The sequence below is a fragment of the Trachemys scripta genome, chromosome 1 (genome assembly GCF_013100865.1).
Source record: "Trachemys scripta elegans isolate TJP31775 chromosome 1, CAS_Tse_1.0, whole genome shotgun sequence".
In the NCBI taxonomy this organism is placed as follows: Eukaryota; Metazoa; Chordata; order Testudines; family Emydidae; genus Trachemys; species Trachemys scripta.
In genome coordinates, this window is record NC_048298.1 from 228,409,355 (window position 1) to 228,424,296 (window position 14,942).

A 14,942-nucleotide genomic window follows, 5' to 3' on the forward strand; every position below is an offset into this window, starting at 1 on the left:
CTTTCTATCAAACAAAAGGATTTGCTGCCACCATTATAGCCTCTTCTTGAGGAAATAACCCTTCTGAGATATAGAGTACCTGTGGAATTTTACATGATCTGTTACTCGCTAACACAGAATGTAGAAATTAAACTAGAAGTCTCTTGAGTCAGTCATGGATAAACTATACCCTGACCCCTGCTAAGCAGACCAGCCTCCTCAGTTGCTGGCCTGCCTAGTGCTTAATGCCACTTCTTTGCTTTGCTCTTACGCAGAACTTCTTTAATGATCTGCATTTCCCATGTTGGTTCCCTGCCCTGCACTTGAGTCAAAGTGGAACCCAGGAAGACATGTCAAGTCAGGAAGGAAGACAGTGGAATGAGAGGCTTCTCAGCAGCAGAGAGGTGGGGTGAGTTGGGACACACGCTACTCATCAGTCATGATTTGCTTTGCTTCCCAGTGATCATAACCAGCCAACATGATTTTAAAGGTACTTATACTGTATCCTGATTCATGTTTAAAATTATGTAATCTCCTATTTGAACTTGTGTTAGCTATCATCTTACTCTAGATCCAGCCCAAAGGTTCTATAGCACCCTAGTGTGGATGTACTGAAACGTAATTGCTGCCTTTTGCTACCGTTCATAATCTGTACAGTGTACGTGTCCACATTTGGCTTAATAACCGTCAAAATTCCTCCCAACATTTAGATTGCAAGACCTTTGGGGCAGAGAGTACCTTGCATATTAAGTCTGTAAAGTGCCCCGCACAGTGAGGTCCTGGTCCTGACTGGAGCCTCTGGGCACTTTGGTAATAGAAATAATGAATAACAATAGAGCATTCCAAGCTAACCACTTGCAAATAGATTCCCTCCATGGTGGTACATTTTTTTTTCTTTATTCTGTATTTCCAGTGGCATCATAATGGTGCTTGAGCAAACCATTACAAATATGTTCATGGTATTAGATTATTTACTAGTTTCATATTTATCTGAGTTATTTTATTAAATACTCTTTAAAACACAATAGAAAGGCATTTATTAGATGCGGTAACAACCTTTAAATAAGGAGTCCAAGTCTAAGAAGCTCTGAGGAAGAGTGACTAAAGCTGCCTGTTAGAAATTTTTGAAGAGTCTCACATACCCTAGGCAGAAAAGAAATGATTGGCTGGGTGATGGAAGCCCCAGTCTTGGAAGATTTATGCAATTTTTCAGTCACTTCATGCTGGTTACGTTCTTTGATGATATGGTATGTGGTTTGGTTACATACAATTCTGTATCTCATGCACTCATTACTCATCCAGATGATACCCCAATGATCTTTTCAAGATCTAAGGTTGCTGATGCTTAGTCTCCTCATTAATACCACAGCCAAAGTGACTCAAACTGCAGAAGTTGTACATCAAGCACAAGGATATCTGACAAAGGTTAAATGGATGGCTTGCCATCAAAGTGTAAAAAAAATCGCATACTGAAATAAATGAATGCATATAGATGTGTCTGTAGCTTTATCAAACTACAGCTGTTGCTATACAAATTATAAAGAATAGAGTATTGCCAAAATGAATCTCTCCCTCAGGTCCATCATTTTCCAAATGGGCTCTCGCATGCTGCTGTGGTCTGAATTATGAGCAGGGGCTGAGGTAGCCTCCTGATTCAATGCATTTACAGAGATAGGGGGACAGGGAGGGTCTTCAGGGTCAGAGAAGGCCTGGGGGGGTCACAGGGATGGTGGGGAGCTCTGACCTGCATGTGCTGGGGATCACACCTGGTCCTACCTCTCCCTGAGCTCAGGTTCCATTGCCAGCTGGGAGTAATATCCCCAACCCCGCTCCTACCGCCAGGCTCTTGGCCTGGCAGGTGGCCTCAGGCCCAGTGCAATGATGCTAGCAGTGGAGATGGTGAGATCTGGGCCCAGCTGGGGTGGGCAAGTTGCTCCCCACCCTATTGATGGTGAGCTCAAAAACAGTGAGTCTGACCCCATGTGACATGTCAAATTTGCCCAGCTGCCCACAGTCACACCACTTCTCACTCAAATTTGGCCCAGCCACTCCTCCAGTGGCTGGGCCAAAACTGAGATGGGAGCCCTGTGCAAATGCACCCAGTGCACATGCTTCATGGGACTCTTGATGCTGAACCAGAGTTCAGCGGATCGACGGGTAGTGTTCGATGCCTTTTAATAATCACGTCTCATAGAATGAGGCTAGTCATAGGAGACAGGACTGCTAGTTAGAACAGGCGAGTTAATAAAGGGTAACCATCTTGAAAGACCACAACAGTAGTCTAAGCTTAGACTTTCAACATATGACAGAAGAAGGCAGTCATCTGGTGGTCAGCCCTTCAAGGGAAGATACCAGGACTTAAAGGATAATAGGCTCCTGGGCCCCCTCCTGTAAACCCGCCACCATAAATAAGAAAAGCACGTGGAATGCGTAGGGGTAATGTTTGGAAATGGGGAGAACCTGGCTGGATCACATGGGATTGATCTGGGAGTTACCCTTTCAGGTGTAGAGGAAGCAGTAGGAAGGGATGAACTCTTATAAAGCAGCAAAGAGTCCTGTGGCACCTTATAGACAAACAGACGTATAGGACCATGAGCTTTAGTGGGTGAATACCCACTTCTTCTGATGCAAAGATCTGTATGAATGCCCTACTAATAAAAATAGCCTCTGGAAATATACAAAATATAGACAGAGCTATCTCTAATTCAAATTCTAAAATAGAACAGACAGAGTTTGGTCTAAAATTGTTTTTCAACCTTTTCCCTGAGTGATCAGAGGTTTTATTTGAAGTACAGTTCGTTCACATCCCCTCTGAGTTCTTCTCCTGGTTACTGAAAAGTCAGACTAAGACTACTTTTTTGAGTCTCCTTTAATTTTTCCCTCTTCTATGACTCAATGCTACTACAGTTCTATTGTACCTTACACTCTTTTTTTTTTTAATAGTCCCCCTTTTTTTAAATAGTCTATTTCCAACTGCAGGATGTCTCTTCCCTATTATAGTCTTGTCTCTATCTGTTGAAAGTAACATATCTTGCTTCAGAAGCTGGATCCATTAATTGGCTTTTTAGTGTCTTCTGACTTTTCCCCCCTGCTTCTTCACATTTCATGCTGCTTTTTGCAGTATGGACAGATTCACTTCACTTCCTCTCTTTAATCCCCTCTTTCTTGCAGTGGTTCCCGCCATCTCTCACTAACCTTAGTCTATTTGCATATTCTAATACCTTAAGAATAAAGTGTCAGCTCTAATCTTATTTTCATCTTGAAGATGGGGTAGGGTGTATCTGGACTGAGGATAAAGGTTCACAATGGAGCTGTTAACCATTAAGTGGATCTCTATCGTAGGAAGAACAGAAGTGGGGCAGCAGGTTGTGCCCAATAAGGAGAATGGGCTGAAATTGATGGATCATGCCATTTCCTCTTACCAGCTGCTCAATCTTTGTTCACCCCATGCCTACTCCACATCCCCATGAATGAGAGCTTCTTGCAGAGCAGTGGAGGACTAAGATGTATGGCCTTTATTTGGTTGTCAACCATCATGCATATGATTTATATTTAGTTAAAAGAAGATTCAAGGTTTGAATGAAACTTAGCATATTCTTTGTGGAATGTATCATAGTGCAGTTGCAACTCCAAGTGTCTGGACAAGGGTTGTTCCCACAACATATTGACTCCAAATTAAAACTAGCTTTCCATTTTCCTCCCTCTCATCTTAAGGTGCTATATTACCTCTTATTTATTAGATGTATAAACCACTTTAAACCCCCTCCCCCCCAAAACCCAACCCCCTCATATATTGCTATGGGCATCCTAAAGAAACAGTACTATTAAAAATAAAGCAACCCCCCATTTAGAAACTACAGCTCCAACAAAACCAAATAAGAGGCTCTCCTAAACCTCCTGTCTTCCATAAAGTATAGCTCTCATCAGGTCCCACCCTCTCTTCCAAAGACCAGGCAGAAAGATAAGCTTTGCAATTTGCCATAAAGTTCACATGTACTAGACTAAGTGTGGAAAATTGTTCCACCATTGAGGGTCCTTTACAGAATGTTCTACTGCAAGCACATTGACTTTAATGGGACTACCTGTCAGGTATGGTACTACAGAGTGGAAGTAAAAGTGGAGGGCAGAATCAGACCCTTTGGCGCCTATATGCAATATTATCCATCCTTTTCATATGGCAATCTTTTACAATAGGGAATTAAACCCTAGTTTACTTAATATTGCATCAAAACAAAAGTCAGTGAAACCTACTTGAATGCTTTTGTTATGCCAGACTACTGAAATTGATTCATTTTTTAAAATATATGTTCCTTGACTCTCCTCTTAAAATTACTATAATATTCTGTGCTAGTAACCTAAAACACTGCAGCAAGCCTATTGGAAGTGTTAGTGTTTAGGACCCTTCCTGTAAAATATTCTAGTATTGACTATAAGAGTAGTAGTGCTATAGCTTCCATTTAATGTTTCATTAATTTTAGGAAGCCAAAGCAAAAGCAGAACTGTACAATAAGTCAGTGGGAGTCCTGTCACCTGTACCTCCTCCAATTTACTAGTTCTGTTTTGTCTTAAGGCTTCTCTGCATTTACCTTCTGCAGCTCTTCACATTGTACCTCAGTGGAAGAGGTCACATCTATCCATGCCCCCATTTGACAGTTTTCATGAATGGGTGAGGTTAGGTTCCAGAAACTCCTCACCCTTCAGTACCTCTAAAGGCTGTGGGTTTCCTGTCTCTTTGAGACTGTCTACTTGAAGTTACCCATACAGAAGTAGTCTTCTGTGATAGAGAACATAGCCCACATTGGAGCCGGCAAGCTCAATTAGTGCACCTGGTTGAAGATGAAGCCCAGCTAGGGGAGAAGCTGTGTGGTGAGCATAAAGGAAGGAAGCCAAGAGGAGAAGGGGGTTATGAGATGGCTGACAAAGCAGCAAAACTTGCTCTAAAAATGAATAGGTGGTATTAAGATACCCTTAACTAGACAACAATTTAAAAGTGTGGGCCCGAAGGAGCTTGTGAAGGAATGGCAAGAACTATGGACTAAGGAAACAAAAGGATGAAGGATCTACAATGAATGCTCAAAAATCAAAGACAATAATATACTCCACCGTCATGATGAGAAAAATGAAGTAGTCATTTTTAGAGTGTGAACAGGTCATTGGGTCTTAAATGATAAGTTAAACTTATTAAAAAGACCCAAAGACAGGCTGTGTAATGTGTGCAAAACCAAAGCAACTGTTGGTCATGTTCCATGGCACTGTGGGCAATATTCTATCAAAAGAAAGTTTCTTTATAAAAAATTGTGTCAGCTCGGAATCAAAGGTTTTTCTCTTATGGAACTAGTGAGAATGTCAGGGAAATGGAATAGTGTCAAAAAAGCTTTGCTGCATTTTTTAATGATTCTAGACTGAGAGAAAGGAAATAAAACAGTAAATAAACATGGCTAAAAAGGAAGGAAGGAAGTGGAGCTCATAGCCTCAGCTGATAAGGTCGTTGTGCCAAAAACCAAACCAAGTCAAGACAAGAAGGGTGCTGCAAGGAGAAAGGAGAAGAACTCTGTTGGGCCTAGAGAGAGGCAGATATACAGCAAGTCCAGGGAGCAGCTGAAGGAATGCTGGAGCAGGAAGAAGTACAAGTTGACGGTGAGGAGTCTGAGAGAGCAGATCTTCGCTGCACATCACAGGGTCCTGGGTTTCCCTACTGATCACTGGAAAAGGTGGTACATAAATCCCCTGACAAAAGGGGAAAAAGGACTATTGAGTTTGGAGCTGGGCCTCAGGGTAAAAGCCCTAGGAGGTGTTGCTAAAGTGGGAGGACAACCCTGCAGAGCCCAGGAAGGAATGAAGAGGCTGTAGAAGAGTGAGTCTAAGTAGGGGGTGAAGAGAGATGTTTAATTTATTGGACTGTTTGTTTCTTCTCGAAGGCTGGGATTTGGGGAGGGCTGTAAATGACCTGGCTGGAGGACCAAGTGACCATTGGCAGAGGGAACTAGAGAGGACAGAACCTGCTATGATATGTCCAACCATGAAGGGGTACACCAGTGGTGAGTCAACCCTTCCACATCTTAAACAAAAAATAGAAAAGAGAGGGAAAAGATAACGAAACCAGAGATATGGGCTGTATAACATACCTCATCTGAATACTTTGGAATGTGCAAGGAGGTAGTTTTCCATGGCTTAGTTGCAGGAAAAAGAAGATTTTTACATTTCTATGAATTAGTACTCCGATAATTTCCCGTCAGCTTTCCATACTTCATGCTCCTGAGAGCAATATTTCCTATACTCCTTTCCCCATATAGCAATGTTGTTGCAAAATGACCAGACTAGTCTCCTTTAAACTGTACACTCTATATCAGGGGTCGGCAACGTTCGGCACGCGGCTCGCCAGGGTAAGCACCCTGTGGGGCTGGGCCAGTTTTATTTACCTGCTGATGCGGCAGGTTCGGCTGATCGCGGCCCCCACTGGCTGCGGTTCGCCGTCCGGGCTAATGGGGGTGGCGGGAAGCCACGGCCAGCACATCCCTCGGCCCGCGCTGCTTCTCGCCGCCCCCATTGGCCTGGTATGGTGAACCACGGCCAGTGGGGGCTGCGATCAGCCGAACCTGCCGCGTCAGCAGGTAAATAAACTGGCCCGGCCTGCCAGGGTGCTTAGCCTGGCGAGCCGCGTGCCGAACGTTGCCGACCCCTGGTCTATATCCATTTTTTATTCTTTACAGATGGTGGTGGAGGGGAAGAGGTGATTTCACAGTGCACACTTCTGCCAAAGATTCACAAAATTACTTCCAGATGCTTTCAATTTTTCAGTATTTGTCTATTTTGCTTTGTCTATGTCATCAGTCATAACATTCATAGGGGGATCATCCATATGGCATCACAAGAGAAATGGAAGGTAAACATTTGTCATCTGTATACACATAAGCTACTCTTCCTTCTTTTTATATCCCTTCCAGTTAATTTACCCACCCCCCCCCCCAAAGTATAATAGCTGGAGTCTTCTTTATTATTATTTATCTACTCCCAAAGAGAGAGTAATATTCCTTGATTCTAAGAGCTTACAGTAAGACCTTTCTGGCAGTGTGAACAGGCCCTTACAATATAATATACACCCACATTTTAAGGCTACTTTACACTGCCAGAGCATCATAAAGTGGTCTGATGTAAATGAGAACCAAGCCATTGGATCTTGTTCTACTTTTGTCTGCTAGATTGAACAACCCATTATCAAATATTTGTTCCCCATGTAGACACTTATAAATTGTGATCAAGTCACCCATTAGCCTTCTCTTTCTTAAGTTAAATAGATTGAGTTCATGGAGTATGTCACTACAAGGCGATAGATCTAGCTCCTCTGAGATCCTGTGATAATTTAAGCATGCGTTTAGTCCCATTATTGAGACTACTCATGGGTGCAAAATGACACACTTGCTCACATCATTGCAGGACTGGGGCAATAATTGTTCAAATTGTTATTCTAACAAATAAAAACGGTGTTAGAATTGAGGTTGAAAGTGTCCAGCTAACACCCCACCCAATATTGCACTTCATTTACAAAAAATCTCCTTTTAAGAAACCTAAATGGTAAATGTTTTGGAAATGAACAGTTAAGAGAACCAGCAAGTTCCCCGCTAGTGTAGAATCCTTCATCATTCACTATAGCCCCTTCTGATGCACAAATAAACAATAGCAGCCAGGGCTGTGAAGGGCCTTGAAGGTGAAGACAAATCTGGAATATGATGCAATAGAAAAAGAAGAGTCAGTCAGAGGGATTCAGAGTTGGGCGAGATGATGTAGCCAGAGCAATGGGAAATGAGAGAGAGGATATCCTAATGGACCAAAGAATCTGGACAATAGTTGGCGTTTTTTATTCCCTCATTGGAGGTATGTAATACATAGGATCAGTTTTCAGCAGGGAATACTCAAATTTACAAGTTCAAAGCTCTCTTTCCCTACATACGCTCTTGGCTTAAAATTCTAGTTTCTACAAATACTTCTATCAAGTAACTCATTCAATAGAATATTTCAGAAAGGGCACAAACACAGACAAAACACAATCAGGCTTTGGATTGGTTTGGGTTTTTGTTGTTGTTTGGTTATGTGTTTGTTTGGGTTTTTTGAGAAAATAATTGTGGAATATTTATTGAAGCATTCACACAACTTGACTTGTGACCCAGGAACTAGTAAACTATATAGTAAATCTCATGAAGTTCAGCTCTTCCAATTATGGGCACAGCATAGTCCATAACATAGGATTACTGAGGACAAGTGTATAAAATACTGCTCAGTTATTACAGGCAATTTAAGGACAAGGGTTGAGCACCAATATATGGTAGCATCATTGGCCAAAGCAAGGGTTCCTGTGCCATCCTTCAATTCCCTAATGTTCTTCTGTATAAAAAGAGGAACCTTGCTCTTGAAGTGTACCCATCCATTTCCCAGAGAATTGCTTTTTTTACTGGGTAAACACCATTTAACGTTGCAAATTAGCTGTAAAATAATTTAAAATACTGCAGATCACATTTGAGCAGAGCTTCTGGAGCTGGATCCAGCAGCCAATAAATTATTTTGTGCACTTTGGAAGCAATATAAAACACTGTTCTGAAACATAATTTGTAAGGAATGCATATTTAAAGGCTTAAAACTGTGCTAGCAGGTTGTTTACTGTGTGAAGTTGCTCCTTCTGTTACAGCATGAGACAACTTCCCAAAGAGCTTTAGTAAATAACACCACAAAATGCAGAATAGTCTACATTGACTGCAGTTATTTAACAACACTCCGCTACATAAAAGCACTGAACCCTAAAAAGTGTTATGACTTAACAGGTGAAAGGTCGAGTCTTTCCTTGATACAGAATTCACATGAGTTTAATTGCACACATGTATAATCAAATTTAACACAGGCCCTGAGTTCATACCCAGGGCTACTCAAACAAAGGGGGTCTCTTTTGGATGACAAGATGTGAAACCAACGCTCTGCTTTAACTAGCTTCCAGTTAAGTTTCCAGGTAGAATTGCTGATTTTGACCTGTGAGCATGAATAAGTGGAGTTAACTTGGAGGATTATTAGAGGGGTAGCCGTGTTAGTCTGGATCTGTAAAAAGCAATAAAGAGTCCTGTGGCACCTTATAGACTAACAGACGTATTGGAGCATAAGCTTTCGTGCGTCTGACAAAGTGGGTATTCACCCACGAAAACTCATGCTCCTATACACCTGTTTATCTATAAGGTGCCACAGGACTCTTTGCTGCTTTTTGGAGGATTATTATTTCCTTCGTTTGGGATGCCAGTTTATTTTAGGGGAAATATATAAAAGTGCTAAATTTTATCTTTAAAAAAATCAAATGGAGTAAAAAGCAGTAATTTCCATATAACATAGCACTGGGTAGTAATGAGTAAAATTATACTGCAGGACTGTATTTCTCTGAAACGGCCAGCTGATGTATTGCTTATTACCATTTCTGAGCTGTTACAGGACTATTCTCGGGAGTAATTGCTCCTCATTAGGATTAATAAGGGGTTCACAATCTGGCCTTAAGTCACTTACCATTTTTAGACAGCAGTATTAAACTAGGACACTGGCTCTGATCTTGGGCCACTGGTTCTGATCCTGATTGCTTTGTGCCACTCTACTGACATAAAGCAATCCTAGACCCAGTAGATTTGTGCAGGTAGATCTTCAGGTGGCAGAGAGTTACTGTAGTGGCTCCTACATCACCCTCCCTCCGGAATGTTACTACTACTGGGGACAGAGAGTGGGCAGAACTCTTCTGCCATATCAAAATTCACATAAGGTTACACTGGCAAGTTCACAAAATGGATGTGTGTGACAGGAACAGAGGGCAAGGAGCACCCTGATATCTGGTAATGAATTTCAGCTGGTGAAACCAGTTCAAGTGTACCCCAATTCTTTAATGTCATGAAAGGTAGCTGATAAGTGTCATGCAAGGGTATCAACCAAAAGCATCTATCTCACTGGTTATTAGTCTCATTGTGTAATGTAGGTGCAAGCAACTGATACAAAGTTGTGGACATGAACTGAAATTGTAATTCTTAAAATATGTTTGCCAGCCAAGCAGGAGCTACCCCACCCTAGAGAAAGGAATGTGGGTCACCTGTGAGTTACTTTCAAAGTACTTTGAAAGACTATACGAATGTATTTATATATCATGTCAATGGACCCATCAAGCTAACAAGGGATGGAGGCACACCTCACACTATCACCGTGAGGGAGGAGATTCATAAGGACATGTTTAATGTTCATTCAATTGCCCCAGAGGGAGCAGCAAAGAACTAATTTGCATTTTAGCAGACAACCCAGTGGGAGGAGAAGCAGCAAGACACTTCCTTCAGGAGAGACTCCATGTTCCCTATCTCACAGCTGGAAACAGACTTATCTGGAGGTATCCCAGAAGGATCCATTCCAAAGATTCAATGGGCTACAAAAAAGAAGGGTACAGAATCCCAAATTATCTCTCTTACACCTAAGAATACAAAGGTACCAGCCCTTTGACTTTGGGGGATAGATCCTGACCCAGGAGCTCAGTCAGTCATTTTGATGGAAATACATGGTGAGGATTTTATCTTGAACAAGTCTAGCTTGTTAAGTTTTAGTTACTAGAAAGTGTTTTATCTGTATTTCTATTGTAACCATTTCTGACTTTAATCCTTATCCTTGTATTCATTTAAAACCGCTCTCTTCGAAATTAAATAAACTTGTTTTATTTTTAATCTACAATCCAGTGCTGTGTTTGAACTGAACTGTTTGGTAACTATTTAAAGTAATACACTGTTGAATACTCTTTAAAGAAGGAACAAACCTTAACATTCCTCTGATGGTTCCAGGACTGGGCTGGGCAATTCAGAACACGTTTTTGGGGAAATTCAGCGCTGGGGAGAATATGGAGTCACCTCACCAGTTGTTAACCAAGCCTGGTGGAGACTAGTGGAAGTCTGTGGTATTGCATCAGGCTCCTGGATCCAAAGCACTAAACCACGCCTGCCCAATATGTAGACATAGAGTGCATGTATTGCTGACTGTGGGCTACCCAGGCAGAAAGCTAGAGTAGCAAAACTTTGAAACAATGGGTGTTACCATACACATAAGGAGAGTGATCAGTTAAGGTGAGCTGTTGTCAGCAGGAGAGAAAAATAACTGTTTGTGGTGGTAATGAAAATGGCCCATTTCCAGCACTTGACAAGGATACTTTAAGGTACTTAAGGGTTACAGGGTAAGAGGTGATACAATCTTCACTCTTCTAGATTGCATCCTAGATTGTAACAATGTGCCATTGGACTAAGTCTCATTGCAGTATTATTTCAAGATTCAAAGAGTTAGGTAATCTCATTTAGAAGTCATCCTGTTTGTCACTAATAACATACACTAGTTTGTGACCAGTTACATCTGAGAGCGAGAAAGAAAGAGATACCTTTGTGATCTCTGGCTCCCAGCAGACAGAAGGTTTTGGCTGAAACCCAAATTTACGTTTTTCTTCTACCTTAGGAAATGCTTAGATGATCTAGCATCTGGAAATATGTGAAATAGGTTTTGCTTTAAAAAATCTGGGGGACCAACTTAAAAACCAATGATATTAATATAAAGGTATGCCCCTTAACCAAATTCTATAGGTTGGGCAAAAATTCTTGTTCAAGGAGGCTGGTACTGCCAGAAAGGAAACTGAATCTATACAGCTCCACTGATTGCATAGTTCATATTACATTTTATCTCATGCCCATAGACCTATAACATTCTAAGTTGTTCGGGACCCATCTGCCACAATGAGTGCCCTCCATTCCTAGTGACTTCACACCTGCATTAAGAATGTTCAGCACTTCACAGGATTAGGCCCCATGTCATTAAGGTAGCCAGTCACTCAATAGAATTAATAAAGAACAGCATAGTGAACACAGCTCTTGAGCGATGCAGAGGCCAAAATGTATTCATAGAGTTTAAGTCCAGAAGGGATCATTAGATCATCTAATCTGGCCTTCTGAAACACACTCACATGCAACATTTGTTGAGCAAATGTGTACAAATCCAAACACTATTCATGAGCAATTCACTAATTGGGGATACTTCCAAAATTGTTGAGTAAATGGTTCACTATAAATTGCAAACCCAGCTCTAATCGTTATTCTGTGTAGATAGGTGAGCATTGCTGTTTGCAAGAGACCTCCCTGATAATGTGTATACATATTTTTCTTGTTTCAAAATCTATATGTTCAAACTGTGGGTTGTTTAACAGAAGTGAAGAGCCTCGTCTGGCTTCATTCAGCTGTGTAATGAGATGATCCTGTCTCTCATCACAGAAAGACTGAAATGTACCTGTATTATGTAAGATGCTTTGTGCTTGATCAGAAATGTGAGTACAGCAAAAGCTGCTTTTATCTGCTAGAGTAGCTGTTACTCATATGTTTTTGAAGTACTTTCACTGTATTTTGTACAATCACGAATGCTTAATTATTAGGCACATGTTGTAAACCGCATTTCACTTTTCCTTTTAAAATGATTTTGTACTAAAAAAAGCTTGCAGTCATAGCTATATGCATTTTTTGGTATCAAGGTTTATGCTGGTTTGAAGACTGTCAGCTGACAGGTGGGAAATAATCAACCTCGCTGTTAAATTTCAAACTTACCTTACTGTGTATATACAGTATGAACTAAAGTTTCCTTTCAAATATACAGGTATAAGGCTACAGACTTCAGTGAAGTTGCACCAGTGAAACTAGAGAGACATTTCCTCTAAATGTATTCATATGTAAAGCTGGCCAAAACTCAGCATCTCCAGTTCATGATTGGCTGCCAGCTTGGTAGTTGAGCAGCCCGGGGAACAAGCTGGTCTGGGAGTATGGAAGCCCTGGGTCCCTAACTCCAGGGCTGTCCACACAGCAAGGCTGCCTGGGATCCAGACCTTGGAAATTCATCCCAGGACCTCCAGGCTACCAACTCCACAGCAATGAGTCTGGAGGCTCTGAAAGCACTGTGGTGCCAAAAGCCTAGACTTAGAGACCCCCAGCTAGAGCTGGGTCTCCTGGGGCTTCTGGGACTCTTCTAGGCTCCGTGGTAGGAAGCCTGGATGCCTTGGGGTGGCTGGGCTGTCAAAGAGCCACAGATCCTGGAAGCCCAGGGTCTCTGGACCTGGGGCAGTCCACATGACAGAGCTCCCCTGCAGCCCACCAGGCTAGCCATGAGGGAACCGGGCAGGGTTCTGGCAGACAGTTTCACCAGATCCCAGCTTATGATTCAGTGCAACTTCATCACACCCAACTCACTTTCACAAGAAATGTCAGGTTTGATGAACTGCCATTTTTGACAATTTCCAACCAGCTCTACTCATATGTTAAAAGAGCATTTATTGTATAAGCTTCAGAGAACTGACCTAACTAAGCACAACAGTCCCTTGATGCAATATATGCACATGTAATTAACTAGCTTCCTGGATGACACTGAAGCTATTGTTTTCCACAAAATTCCAAATATGTTGGTAAATAATGGTAAATTTAAAAAACTGTCCTAGACAAAATGGATAAAGACGAAAACAGCAGAAGTTGTTGTTAAGCTACATTCAGACATTAGCAAGACACTGCTGTCTATAAGTTGTAGTAGAAGTAGTGTAAGCCAGTACCATAGGAGTGTGAAAGTGGTTTAAAAAATTGACACATGTTGCCATTTCATATGACTTCTGCATAACTTAATTTTTTTTGCAGATTGGTTACATAAATTCATTAAAATACAAAAGAGCCCAGGGGAGCTGGTACAATTTGTATCCTGGGGATGCTGAGCGCCATTGAACCAATCTGTAAATCCTGCATATGATGGAAACCACTTCAACCCAGGGAGTGCGGCAGCACCTCCAGCACCCCTAGTTTCAGCACCTATGAAAGAGCTTGAAATGGCATGCTTTTGGAAATAAGTTGAAACAGATACACTCCATTATCTGGGTCTTCTAAAGTGGAATTATTGAAAAATTAAGATTCACAGGTGCGAAAGCAGGGTATTATCCTCATTATAAAACCCATAATGTTGAATATTTTATGGAGATTTTGTGGCAGTGACTGTGTCTTTAAAGAGTTTAATCTCTATATTGGACCAAAACAGAACCTGAATTTAACACAAAAAATAAAGGGTTAAAGAATGGAGGACCAAGAGCTGAAACAAATAGAAATGAGTCCTATTATTGATTATTTATATATATTGATTATATATATATATAAGTTATAGATAGATAGATAAAAGCATACATATACACACACCCACAAAAGAAACAAGCAAACTATACATAAGCTTTTCATAACAGATAATCTTATCATAATATATTAACCATTTCTACCTAGCTTTAGCTATACTTGAAACATTTAATTATACATAACATTGTATGGAGGCAGATTGGCTGCCCACAGACCCGGAGGGAGAGGGGCCCCTTACTGAACCCTGGTGGGCGGAGCCACACCATGCTCAACCCTCCCACGGGAAGTCAGTGGGCAGGCCAGAAGTATAAAAGGCGGGCCGGATAACTCCGTTGGGGCCCAGCCACTGGAGGAGCCAGATGCCTCCTGCAGGCTCCTGAGCTGGGAGGATGCCGCAGACCCTGAGGAAGCTGAGGACTGGCCAGGACCGCCAGGGCTATTTACAGACCCAAACACGGAGGAGCAGCAAGCCCTGACAGAGGCCCCCTTCCCTGATGACCAGGATGACCCTCTACAGAGCCAGGTACACCCTGAGGGGGAGTTAGGAAGTGACCCAGGGCAGTGCTGCCAGCAAGTGAGTCAGCGCAATGAGGTCAGGATTAGGGTTACCATATTTTGTGCCTCCAAATGGAGGACACTCCACGGCCCCGCCCCCAGCCCCGCCCAACCCCGCCCCCTCCCCAAAATCTCCGCCCCCTCCCCTGCTTCCCGCGAATATTTGATTCGCGGGAAGCCTGAAGCAGGTAAGGGGGATGTGGGGGGAGGAGGCGCGGCCCAGGCTGGCCCCCC